The 13724-nt window shown below is 38.4% G+C and overlaps 1 long non-coding RNA gene and 1 pseudogene across 1 annotated transcript; one reads left to right on the top strand and one right to left on the bottom strand.

Annotated features, from left to right (window-relative positions):
- Window positions 1–1180: 1180 nt before the first annotated feature.
- LOC113099671 (zinc finger transcription factor Trps1-like) overlaps window positions 1181–13724 on the top strand; it is a 103344-nt pseudogene continuing 90800 nt past the window's right edge.
- On the bottom strand, window positions 7546–9375 carry LOC113099672 (uncharacterized). Its single transcript, XR_003289495.1, has 2 exons — window positions 9320–9375; window positions 7546–7876 (listed from the first exon to the last, which is right to left on the bottom strand). It is a non-coding gene; the product is annotated as an uncharacterized LOC113099672 (long non-coding RNA).

Genomic DNA, 13724 nt, shown 5'->3' on the forward strand with positions numbered 1-13724 from the left:
AAGAGATGGTTTGGGTCTCTGACTCTGTCAGAGCTGTTTGACACCACTTGTTAGGCTAATTATGTGGCGTGTAATATTTTCGTGGTTAGCGTACATCTGGTAAAGTTTGCTGACTGAAAACTCTCTCATTCCCAGTAGAGTGGTAGGCTGCACTGCAAGCGAAGAAGAAGAAAAAGAAATCGAAGTTCCCCTAAATCTCCAGTCTTACTCATTGACAAAAGCTTACTTTTTTTTTCTGAGGAATTAAAAATAACTGACATTTGTATTGAAAATGCAAGTTACAGTGATGTTACGATAAACCTTCTATTGATCGGATGTGTTGACACTTTGCCTGCGTGTGGTTTTTCTAAACTAGTGGTTCCCGTTAGATTTGCTTTCTATATAAGATGACTTTCCTGAACTTCTATACCAAAGTGTGGGTATCAGTAACTATTTATTTGGTTAAAACCCCTTTTTTTCACGCTAGATTTATCATGCAGGACAGGTCTCCCTGCTCAGCTTCATATCAGAAACTTTCTGAAAGTTTTCAGTCTAGATCTTCCAGCAGTGCCCACTTCCTCTCTTCCCCATTCCGACATGCTGAATTTAGTGCGTCCGCCGATCCTCCTGTCCGCCGGCCCTCTGGAACGTTGATGAGTCAGTTTAGCCTTCTTTTTCTTCTCCCTTTTCCCTTTCTATCGCAGTGTGTGTTCTTTTACCTCGCAAACAAGTTTTCGCTTTGCTTTTTTTTTGTCCCCCCCCCCCCTCTATCTCACGGTGGCTGAAATTTCTCCATCTGTGTGGTCTGGAGGCTGGTGCGGTTGACTATTGCCAACCTGACACAGGTTGGACTGAATGAGTCGAAGAAAAGGTTTGTGGGGGGATGGGGGGTTTCCTTGAGAATGTTTGTTTTCCTGTTTCCAATTTGGTCGGCCAGAGGGCCCATTCTGTCAGAGCTCCCATTCATGAAACCTGCTGTCAGACTGCCTGAGTACATGACACAGGAGTTCTCTCTGCTCTCTATGCGTGCATTGCAGTGTCCATGTTGAGTTTTTTCCAAGATTCTGAGTTTTGGGGTATATCATGCTCATTTTTTTTTTTTTTCTGAAAGTTAGTTTTTGCAATTTTATTCAGTGAGTCTTAATATGTGGTTTTTATATTTTAACTCTCCCTCTTAAAAAATATTCAAAAAGTGCTGTTTACAAAGGGGACTTCTTTAATGCTAAAGGTGACTTTTTGTTTTGTTACAGTGATCGAGAGGAACGACATGGTGTGGTCACCCCTTGTACTTCGGATCATCTGCACCTGTGAGGTCTTCTGAGAAAAGGAAGTACGGGACGGCGCGTTTCACAAGCCACGAATGTAGAGCGAGTAAACTTTCTGAACACTGAGGGGGAAAAAATGGAATGATTCCCAGGCCAGAATGGATGTGGAATAAAGGATACCTCAGAGGGCTCCTCAGGGAAGGGTCTTTGGATACTCTGACAGCTTTGATATCTGCCTCCCTGTTGGATTTGAGTGAGATAATGCTATAACCCAATGCTTAACAGAGGTATGTATATTTACGATTGTGTGTTACAAAAGTGCAGGGATTTCTGGCAGCTTGTGGCATTGTGGTTTTCAATGCAATTCATGTTGCAAGTCCTCTAAACGAATACATAGTATTAACAGGGACGGACGTGATGCTTGTCTTCAGGTTTTTAATGGTGTTATGTTTGAGGGGGATGTAGCTTTAAAACTTTATTTATTGTAAGTTTTAACCCAGTCTTCCTGTAGTTCAGGGCAGTAATCTAGACCACTAGATAGCTCAAGCTGTTAAAGTGCTTTGATCTTCAGTGAGTCAATCATCCCCTGCTTTGGCGTTTATTATGTGGAACAGTAGAATTTACTGACTTTCTTTTCCTTGAATTTGTTTGTCTGTAGGTTTTCTCCAGGGTAATAAGATAGGCCACACATGTAGTATTTTTTTAGTCTGTGGGGGCTTTCTTTGAGCTGTACATTTGTGGACCAGGTGATACTGTGGTCTGGTATTCTTCTCTTCCTCTGTGTTTGTTAAACACTGGACTCGACAGACTTCCTCTCAGGAGATATGTCTGCATCGCTCATAAAAATATGCAAAGTAGCACATAGATAAACTGAAGTCTGTTTTTGTGTGTTTGATCATGACATCCAATAGTCCTGGTCAAAAATCGATAGTTTTTTGGAGATGTTTGACGTTTTTTTTGCATTTGTTGGTTTTTGTGTTTTAAAGTAGCTATGATGCGTCATGAATCATTATAACTATAAGTGTTATTAGGATATAAGTTGACACTCTTCTTTTCGGCTGAGATTTTAATTTTAAAAGTGTTTTGTCTGCTTGCTCATTACCACCACACATGATTTTCAGTCTCAAGCTAATTAACGTAGAAATGCAATAATCTGAATTTCCGAAAGCAGCCGCATTCTTTGTGGTCTGGTTTGCGAGCAGTTGTCGTTCTTAAATGAGGTAATCTGAGAATGTGTCATAGTGGACTTGCTTTCTCTTGTGCCAAAATAAATAACAAACGACCTCTAACGGCCGGTGATTAGGGGATCCTGCCTTTGTGAATGTTGTCACAGTGGAGCTTTCTTTCTGGTGCCCTGCCGTTTCAGCAGATTTGCGTAATGTTAAACATATGCCATCTTCTCCAGTCTGGATTTCAGGGGAAAACCTGCTTGTGTGTGAATGCACATCGCACTGGAATGGTTAGAATGTGCTTGTGCTTGGTGGTTTCAGTTGGTGTTGTATGCTTAGATGTGGGGGTACTGAATGGCAAGATTAACCCCGTGATCCTTCACCCAGAACTCTGACACAGGCTTCTAGGTCGAAGGTCATCTGAGATCCCTGAGCGCTATTACAGGGGTCCAGGGGCCCCTGATATGAGTTTACTAGGTTGTAATGCGTGTGTTCATCTTTTGCTTTTTATTTAATTTGTTGTCTGTCTTTCTCAGAATGTTGATGCCTTCAGTGCAAATAATTTTTTAATTTAAAGACTTAAAATTTTTACTATTTGAGTGCACACAACTTTTATTTTTATTTGAATAATAAAAAATATATTTGGATGCTGGGATGGTTATAATATTTACTTAGTAGTTAATAGGGGTGTCCATGGTTAACCGGTTAACCGATTAACCGTTAAAAATTGTGTAACCGAGTGAAACATTTTGCTCGGTTAATTGACGTCAATGGCGTGCATTGAATTTAGTGGTAATACATTTTTGCACCACCAGAGACCGCCAGAGCGCTCCCAGACATTTGTAATGTCCACAAGAAGAAGCGGCTGTGACGGGGCAAAATGCAAGTATTGCAATACAGTGCTTAGATATACTTCAAATACAACCTCGTTGTTGTAATCTCAACAGCCAACACCCGGGCATCATTAGGCCGGTCAGGACACACTGGATGCGTGGCGAAAGCATCTCAGCTGCGTGGCGTGTCTGTTTTTAATTCGGTTCCCATGTTAACAGGTTAGAGCTTGCCGACTGCCTGCGTGAAACGCACGGCTCAGGCGCGGCTCGACGCGTGCATGCTAGAAATAGAACCGACGCCTTGTTGGAAGCGTTTCCAGGCAAAGTATAATAGGAAAATATGTTTTATGTCATTTTGTACAAAAATACATATTAATTCATGACATTTTGATATTTGAAAGTCTATAGGTTGACAAATTCAGATATAAATGTAATTTAAATAAATAAATAAATAAATAATTATCGATTTTCAAATATTGTACGTGTCAAACATAGTCATAGTCGTAGCCTTAGCGAGGCGGCCGCGGAGTCTGCTTGTTACCTTTTGCCTTATACATTTTAGGCTTATTCTCAAATTCAGATTGTTTTAATAGGACAATTTGACCGGAGAGATAACATTTGTCGACATTCCTTTTTTTTCGGCCAATGTCCGGAAATACTATGGTTACGGTTACTATGGCACACTATTTAACCGAGTATTAACCGCTAAGGGCCTCGGTTAACGGTTAATGAAAACTTGAGAACGTGCAGCCCTATTTATTATTTATATTATATTTATTTACTTACTAGACTTTCTGCTTTCAAAGATGAATAGATCTGTTTTCATGACTCAGTTACAGTTTATAATACCCTATATTTAGAAATGCTCACCTCTTTTTTTGCTAATTGAATTTTTAATTTGCTTTAAAACCATGCGTGCTACCCAGGCTAAATCCCATAAATGCTAAATCATGGCTGATATTTAGTCCAGCCCATGGTTCTTCCCTGTGATACTGATATTACACATTAAGCATCATATAGTGGGTTTGCACTTAAGTAGGCTGTATTTTTAAAATGAGGACTTTTTTGATCACTGCCCACTTTTCATTGCATTTTACCGACATCATAGACTGCACTTATGCTCATATCCTTATAGGTTCAGCTACTATGCACTGGAATATCTCTTTGACTCGCATGCCCGTTTTTGGGTATAAACATGGATTTACGCCGTGAGGTAAAGCTTTATGCTTTTACTTGTACCTTGCTTTGTATAATTTGGTTGAGTTTATGGTTGGGAAATTTGAGTGGTCTGCATAGTTTCTCCAGTAGGTGTCTGTGTGATGTATGGCGTGCCAGTGTGCCCAGGGCGGCAGACTGCCAAATGTTTTCATAATGTTCATTTAAAAGTCTGATCAATTCGCCTCCACCGTTTCTCAATTTGCAGTGCATATAGAAATGTTTGATGCAGCAAGACCTTAATTCAGGTGTATTAGTGCTCAACAACCAGCTTGTTACTGTTGAGGAATATGAATGCTCTTTTGAAAAAGGCTTTCATTTGAAGGTAAAAGTGCATTGAGGAACATGCTGTAATGCATTTTTAAAGTCGCTGAATTATTATTATATATATTTTTAAAAATGTGGAATAAGGTATACGAGCATGAGCTGTAGGGATATAAAGGTATGAACATTTCTTATCACGATTATAGTGACCAAAGATTATTATGGTTCTCAGTATTATCATGGTATTGTTATAATGTCCTGGAGATGTTTTAAAAATACAGACGCATTAATCACTTCGGTATAAGTTTTATATTTAAAAATCAACAAACAAGAAATAAAACTACCTTTTGTTTGCATTATCAATACAACATTAACATTACCAATGATGTTTGAATTTTAAATGACAACTTGACTGACAACAGTTTAATAGCATGTTGAGATCTAATTTAAATGTTAAAATAAAGCTTTGAAAAAGTTTAATAAAAAGGTCAAACCTCACATTTCAGTCTTTAAATAAAGATATGTCAAAATGATAATTGCTTAATAAATTATTGTATGCATTTAATCTGCTCCATAAATAGTTCTAGGTAACTTAACCGAATTGTTTAGTGTAAAATCCACATAAGCTTGTTTTTTTTTTTCATCTACTGGTCAAGATTTATATCAGGCCATGCAAATTCGGTCCGTTTTTGGCCAGTCAGAAGCAGCATACAAACTGAATGTTAAAAAATAAGTCTTGGTAAATCCACTCTCTGACAGCAGGTGGCGCTAATGGAAAATTTTGAATTACAGCTGTTTTCCGTAACCTCCGTGGACAAAACAGCATTGTGATTAAGAACACTTCCTTTACGTCAATTCCAGTCCTTGCGAACCCCTGCGCTGCACATTTTGTACGTCTCTCTTTGTTAACACACCTGATTCAGATAATAAGCTCGTTGGAAGTGAGCTCCATGCATGAACTGTGTTCCCGTTGACATTCTCTACACAGTGTTCATTGCTCCCTACTCCTTGAGCTGGGGAAGTCTGTTTAAGTTTACTTCACTTCGGAACATTCATTCACGGATTTGTGCTGCGCAACGTCTTCACACATGGAAAAGTGTGACATCATATACCTCTGTAAATAAATACAATTTAAATTCATGTCTCGCACACTTCAGTGCACTTTAAATGGAGCATATACATTGGCTTTGAATTGGAATCATGGCGCAATATCTTGTGGTGTCCACTTCGCTTTGTTCGAATAGAACAAACGTAGGAAGCCAAAAGAGAAACACACAAAATGTGCAGAGCAGGGGGACGCGAGGACTGGAATTTATAACCAGAAGAAATTTATAACTGCTTAGGTATTACATGGAGCAAAGATGAAAACAAAATGAAGACAGCGAGAACCTTCAGAGGTGCATTCATATAATTAATTAATTCCCTTAGTACTCTTTTAAAACCTCCCAGATTTCTCGCCCAACTCTGCGGTACGTGAGACTGTTACTGAAACTGTGCTTTATGCTGGACAGTATTTATTTATTTATCGCGAGTTGTTCTAATCGTGGTAATCGATGAAACGGTAACCCTGACCGTGGGAAATTTTATCTTGATTTATCATCAAACCAGTAATTGTTACATTCCTAATGAGTTGGTTGCTACTACAATGGAAATTCCATATCTCTATGCATTTAAGGCCTGCTAGATAAACAGCAGAGCCTTTACGGACTGAGGAGGTGTTGTTCATGAGCGTGCCTAATGAGACTCGCTAGTTTGACTCCAATTTCTGCCTGTAAGAATACAGTAAGCTGGGTTATCACAGACTTTTGAGATAGTTTCAAAATGACGGTAATGAGAGGGCTGAGGAGCGAACCTGCTGGCGAATGGTGAGGAATGGGTTGTATCCTCCTGCCAATTAGCCTGATGTTCCTCCTCTCGTATGGCACCTTCTTGCAGTAATGCCGAACTGGCACCAAACTAATCTAATTAGATCGAGAACACAAAAATTATCCTGGACCACTGGCAGAAGCACAATAAGGGAGCAATTTATTCTCGCATGGTTTTAAAAAAGTAGGGAACGGTTGAGTGCAGGCCTGTTGTTTTTAGCGGATTGTTTCTGTGAGGCCTGCTCCATATGGTGTCGGGAGAGGGAAAAAAGCCCCGGAGAAGGGGGTAAAGAACAAGGGGGTAGAGAGCTTCAGCGAAGCTGCAAAAACAAAAATTCTCCAGTCAACCTTCTCTAAATTAAAGGGTAATGCCGAGCACACCGCACACTCAGGAGTTGTTTGTTTAAAAAGCCAAACTGCATTAATCAGCGACGACTTCTTCATCGCTAACAGCATGATTAATCTGCTGTTTTTTCCTCCCCGCCATTCTTCTTCTTCTTTTTTTAATGTTTTTTTTTTTTTTTTTTAAGTAATGGCCAATCCAATGAGCAGCTTTGACAGAGTGCTCCTGACCACATTGTTCACACATTGAGTGATGCCTGCACAGCGTCAGTGCACAGCAATATTATGCTTTTGGTTCAGAGCCCACACTGTTAAAAATTTATTGTAATTTTACAGGAAATTCCTGGCAACTAATTGCCGTGAATTTACAGCAAGTAATATACAGGTAATATATTGTTTTTTTAATACAATAGAGTCCTGTATTTTTACAGCAGTGCTACTGTGATTAAAGTAGCATTATTACAGTAAAATGCTGTAATTATTTAAATTTACTGCAACTCAGTTGCCAGGAATTTCCTGTAATTTTACAGGAGACAATTACAATATTGTAATTTCTAAATATAATAAAATACTGCAATTTTCCATCTTCCAAAATTAAAACCAAAACAATGGCAACTTTTTATTATTTTTTATTATTAACACACTATGCAACATCACATATTACAAATGTATTTTATCTTTTTTTTTCATACAAACAAAATTACAGTTTCACTGAAGAATCTAGCTCACTTCCAGACAGTCTATCATCAGGGGGAACATGGTAATAAATAACAAAAGGTCCCAACCAGTCTTGAACTGGGGAAGCTGTGGGGTGTGGGTGGGCATCAATACTAGCCCATCAACTCAAAACCCAGGGGCCTTCTTAATAGGGTGCAGACAGGTGCGTTGATCCTCCGTCTCTTCTCTGCTTTGCTGACATCTTGGAATTGATTCCACAAAAAGCTCTGAAAACAGAGAGAGTAAAAACAAGTTTTCATATCAGGTAATGATAAATACTGTGTAAAAAAAAAAAAACATAAAAAGTAAACTTGCTTGTAGAAAAAAAATGACGTTGATGTATTTATTTAACATCAACACATTTAACAACATAACATTTAGAATTACATTGGCTTTTACATTGTTTTTCTTAAATATATAATGTCACTGTATGCACTGTAAATTGAATGTCGCTTTGGACAAAAGTGTCTGCAAAATGGGTCATATGACGTTGCTAAAAAGAACATTATTTTGTGTATTTGGTGTAATGAAATGTTTAAGCGGTTTAAGGTTAAAAAAACACATTATTGTTTCTCCTCTACAGGTACTCCTCTCCTCGCCTTCTGAAACGTGTTGATTTTTACAAAGTTCATCGTTCTGAAAAGCAAAGTGTGCTCTGATTGACCAGCTATCCAATCTATCTATCATGTGACTGAAATGTTATGCCACTTAACATACTGTGCCCTGTCCGGCCGAAGCAACGAGACAAACATTTAATTATAATGTTTATTTCATTATAATGTCAAACCCATTATAAATGTGATATAAACATGATTTCTAGTCGTGTTCTCTTTTGGAAGGCCAAACAAAGTAGTTTCCCTTTTTAAAGAAACAGCGTTTAAGAGTGACGCTTCAATTCAAACGAACGAACAAACATATGAGAGCAATTTCAAAAGCTTAAGGAGCTGTCTGTTCTGCTCTCTTTAGCTCTCGATCGACCTGGATGTTTTAGGCAATATTAAAATCCTGGCGGGGACGTGTCCCGTATGAACGGCGCATATGGCCACCCTATACAGATCTTCTTCATTCACCAAGAGCTTGTAACACTCCAAAGAGAAAGGAAAAAGTAAAATCACATCTAATGACTTTAACCCCCAAAATTGACTTAATGAAAATTGTAATGTTAAACTGCTGTCTGTCAGACTTCTCTGTGTTTACATAAATGTCTTGCAGGGCAATACCAACTCTATGTTAGACACTTAATAGCAATAGCTTTGTCTCCATCCAGCTTTTTAATGCACATTTTAACATTTTGAAAACAAACAAAAAAATCCTGAATGGAAACGGTTCAAATTCACAAAATATTCTAATGTGAATAAAACTTTTTATGTGGATTGACTTGCTAATAAATGCAACATAAATGCACATTTGTTGCAACTCTATCGGCTGTTTTAAGTTGCCCCTTAAGTTTTGATCCCACAGCGTTTCATGACTACTCTCCTGTCCATTTCTAATTTACATAACAGAGCTGATGGAAATGCTCTCCAGTTATAGGGTTTCTTTGCCAAATTTCTACGAATGCGCTTAAAAGGTGCAAAGGAATTGGATGGAAACCTGTCTTTTGACATCAATGCATAGAGTATATCGTAGAGTCTATTTTCTTTATAAGTGTGCAAACAGTTTAAACATACCTTTAGTGTTTGAGGCCTCTTTAGGATACTGTTAGTTAAACATGTAGACAGTGAAGATCGCTGCACTCCATTCAGAAGGTTGTTGTGGGGCCCCATCACAGTTGTCCCTTCCAAAGACATCATCCATTTGTCTGCACTTAGTGCCTCTCCTGAAATGCATACACAATATGATAACTAAAAGAGCACTAGAACCCTTCACTACACACGCATGAGTGGCAGTATTGGCAGGATGGGCAAAAGTACCAATTTTATCAGGTGGGAGAATAAGTTATGGTATGGTTTTTCCTAATTTAGACTAGGCATTTTAAGGATGCAATAGGATTATGTTGAATTACAGCCTTTCCTTTCTTCTTTGACATATAACCATATGACAATTATTAACAGGGCTTAAAGCAAGCAAACATATGTTCCATCTAGCAGCCAGTGTGCAGCTGATCCTGCGGACGGTCTACAGCTGTTCCCGCTCAGTCTTTTCCTTCTGCCTTGACCGTTCATGACCGTGGTACAGTTATGACGCGTTTCCACCGACCCCCCCTCATTTCAATAAGACGAAATATGATATCAAACACCACTGCCTCCTTTCGTTCTCATTTTCATTCGTTAAACATATTAATAGCCGCAGAAATAAAGTTCAGGGAAATGTGTAACGTTAGGCCTTCATTATATAAAACAAAATATTATACCAAACAGTAGCCTATTGTCTCCTATTTTTATTTTAACATATTAAAAGATTAACTGAATAAAGACCAAAGATTACCTGTTCGGTTCACCCAAAACGAATTATATTTTATGCTTTACCACTAAAGAGACATCACAGCCAGCGGCAAATGTCAGATGTCTACCCGAGTTGAGAGTGCTCCCGACGGATTAATGATCTCTGAGCTCCCGCTGATCGCGTGGAGTTGACCGTCTCCGACATCAGCGAAACACATTTTTTAATAGACGCACTCTTTATAAATAAACCGCATATTTGAGTTTTAAACAACTACATTCTCGCCTGAAATAGTTAAAACACTAACGTTATACCTTTCATGACACGATGTCAGTAATATTTTAAAAATTATCAAAAGAAATGGTGGTTGAAACTACAATGCTGCATTGCCACTCCCGAAAGTTCAGTAACGTTACCTTTGAACAAGTACCTCGCGAGCAGGGACTTTCTGAGGGGCATTTTTTTTACCCAGAACTTTATTTAGATCATGGAAGCTGCGGTGGTAGCACACCGAGTTCCAGCTCAAAGTCCATAGTTTCTGGGTAAAGTTCTTGCGATGTAAATCTGGATCGAGTATGAAGACGCGATTTTAACTAACTTCACCCTATTCCACTGAATTATACCAAATGAAACAATCAGCACTCACTCAGATCACCAGTATTAATATATAAAGACTTATAAAACAAATTTTATGTTACATACCTGAGACATGTTCTTTCTTCCAAAAAGTACCGTCCGTTGGCCGCGTAATTTCAAAATTCAAACAGCAGCGATCCCACAATGCTATGCGGTTGCTGTAAAAAAATGCTTCTACAGTGTAGTTACAATAATTTTACAGGACTGTCCGTTAATTTCCCATAATGCACTTGCATTTACAACAAAAACATGAATACAGTGCGTTGTTGTAAAATTTATTGTAAAAATTACATCAATTGCTAACAGTGCAGGTTCAGTTGAGTAGTGTAATACAGATCGTATTACTTTTTTTTTTTTTTTTTTTACTGTTTCAGATACAATAATGCAGCTACTTTAACCTGCAGAAATTCTCTGCAACATTTGCAATCTTCTCCCCTCAGACCCTCTCAGAAATACCCTGTTGGCCAACTTTAACGTAGTTGAATAGCGCCTGGCGGCCGTTGACAGGAGCCTAATGTATCCTGGCCATGTCTTTGGCAAACACAAACAGTAGCTTCTAAAGATCTCTCCATTTGTTTAGCGGAAGTCCCAGAGGCTTGTTACTCTCCCCAACTCCCTTTCTCTTGTGGCTATCAGATGTTTATCCTCTACAAGGAGGGCAATTTACAAATGTAAGTGTTGTCACAACACAGGAGGAGACAAAAGGCGTCATGTCAGGCAAGGATGCACCTCAGTATAAGAGTGCCACTATTTTGCAGATTAGGAGGGTTCAGGTGAATGTGGGAGCTTCTTTTACTTTCATGTTGTAGAGAGGACTGAGGCCATCCACAGTGGCACAGCTACGGTTTGCTGTAATTTGGCTCACTCAGACTGGAGTTCAGGTGTTCAGATGTCCAGAATGTGTACTTGATGATCAAAGATAGGTTTAGATGTTGCATAATCAAACTTCAAATTATGCTGTTGAGATTTTCTAGTTTGGTATTGATAAAAAAAAAAAAATATATATATGGTATTTATGGTGGATTTATTTTTTTGTACTAGTAGTGTTTGATAATTTTATCTCTTTTTTTAAGCAGATTTAATTTGTAAGGTCTTTACTGTTGCAATACATTTTACACTGTTCCTTAACCAGGCATGACATGATAAAGCATTAAGTGATAAAAGTGATTTTTCTATGAAACAATGTCAGATTCTTACAGTGTTCTAATTAGCTGTTATAGTGCTGAATCCAAGTATTTTTTGACTATGAACTGAAAGGAAAATTAAAAATCTGTCATTTACTCCCCACCTGTGTCATTCTAAAACTGCATGACTTTCTTCTGTGGAACATACAAATAGATATTTTGATAAATACTTGTGAATTTTTTTTTTTTAAATTTTTTTTTTTTTTGTCCATGCGATGCCAGCCAATGGGAACTAAAACTCTTTTACTGCCAACATTTAAAAAAATATCTTCCTATGTTATGAGAAGAAAGTTTTACATTTTTACAACAACATGAGGGTAAGTAAATTATTACATTTTTGGGTGTGTACTGTCGCCCATATGTTACACTGCTTTCAGAGTCATTGGATTGCTGTCTTTTGCACACAACTGCCAATGACCGTTTCAGTCAAAACTAGGGATGCATCAAAATAAAAATTCTTGGCTGAAGCCGAACAAAATGAAACACTGAGCTGAAGGCCGAATACCAAACACGCTTTTTCACCCACCCCATGTAGGCCTATTTTGCCTTTTTTTCACTATTGCATTAACCAAAATGTGTTTTTTACTGTAAAGATGTTTGTCGAACATATCACATTGTCACATGGCTTTAAAAAAATTCACAAATATGTTAATGAGCAACTGACGAGTAATAAGTTCATCGCAATTTTTTCTCGTGCCTTGGACTTTGAACATGCAATTTGTGCATGCATTAGAAAATATAACATTCTGCAGTCTATTTAATAATGGTTTGAGGTAATTTCGAGATTTCAATCATCATATAGTAACTGAACCACCAACATTAGCCACCTCTTCTTCTCATCGGAGATGTGATACAGCACTAAACATTCTCTTGCTGTTGGTGCTTTGTGCTTGTAATGATTTCTGCATCTTTCTCTGATAGTTTTAAATACTTTCACACTGGCGACATGTTTGCTGCAGTAGTGCGTCTCTCTATTTGATCACATTAGTCATTGATCGGTACATATTATTGTGCCTTTTTCGCTTATTCAGAAATACATATTTTTTGCTATTTTTGGCCGAATAATTTCGGTTGCACAATATTTGGTGCATCCCTAGACAAAACACATTTAGCACTACAGGGCTTAACGTTGAGAAGGCTCAGCTGAGCAGCAATGTGTCAATGCGAAGAAGAAAGAGATTTTTCTTTCCTTGGACAACCTATTTTCACAACTATATATGACTCGCAAGTAATCACACATACACTGAGTGTGCTGTCTGTTTAACCTTAAGTGCAAATCTATGGAGCTTTTGTACAAATCAGAATGGAACACATTGTTATCATTAACTTATTTAATATTTAGTACATTTGCACAAAGTGTAAAATGAGAAGGGAATAACCCTATGAAAAAAGAAAACATGCAAAAATTGCAGTCGCTGCGGTTCTTGGAATACCGCATTATCGCGACAGCCCTAGCTAACTGTCTGTGGTCAGACTTAATCCTCAGACAGGCATCAGGCTGGAGGACAGGAAGACAGGAGTTGGTTCCCTCTGTTAAACACAACACTACAAGCTCCCTCTCTCTGTCTTCCAGACTGAACTCTGTTGGCTGCACTTTGTCTTTGTCAGAAGAAGATATAGAATTAGTAGCTTACCAGGCATCCCTCCCCTCCCCATCACTACCCGCACCATCTCATAACTCTTCTGGCAGGCCTAAGGAGCTGGTTTCTCATCTGTGGAGGCCACTACTCTAAACACCTATTATGGTCAATGGGCTTGGATCCCTGTCAGGGCCTGTTGCCTTTTTGATTAACCACTCGCCTCGGATTCCTCCCCAGGTCGTCGTCTTTTTTCACCATGTCTTCAGCTTCCAGATAGGAGATAAAATATCCAT

The sequence above is a fragment of the Carassius auratus genome, unplaced genomic scaffold (assembly GCF_003368295.1).
Source record: "Carassius auratus strain Wakin unplaced genomic scaffold, ASM336829v1 scaf_tig00217005, whole genome shotgun sequence".
Lineage (NCBI taxonomy): Eukaryota > Metazoa > Chordata > Actinopteri > Cypriniformes > Cyprinidae > Carassius > Carassius auratus.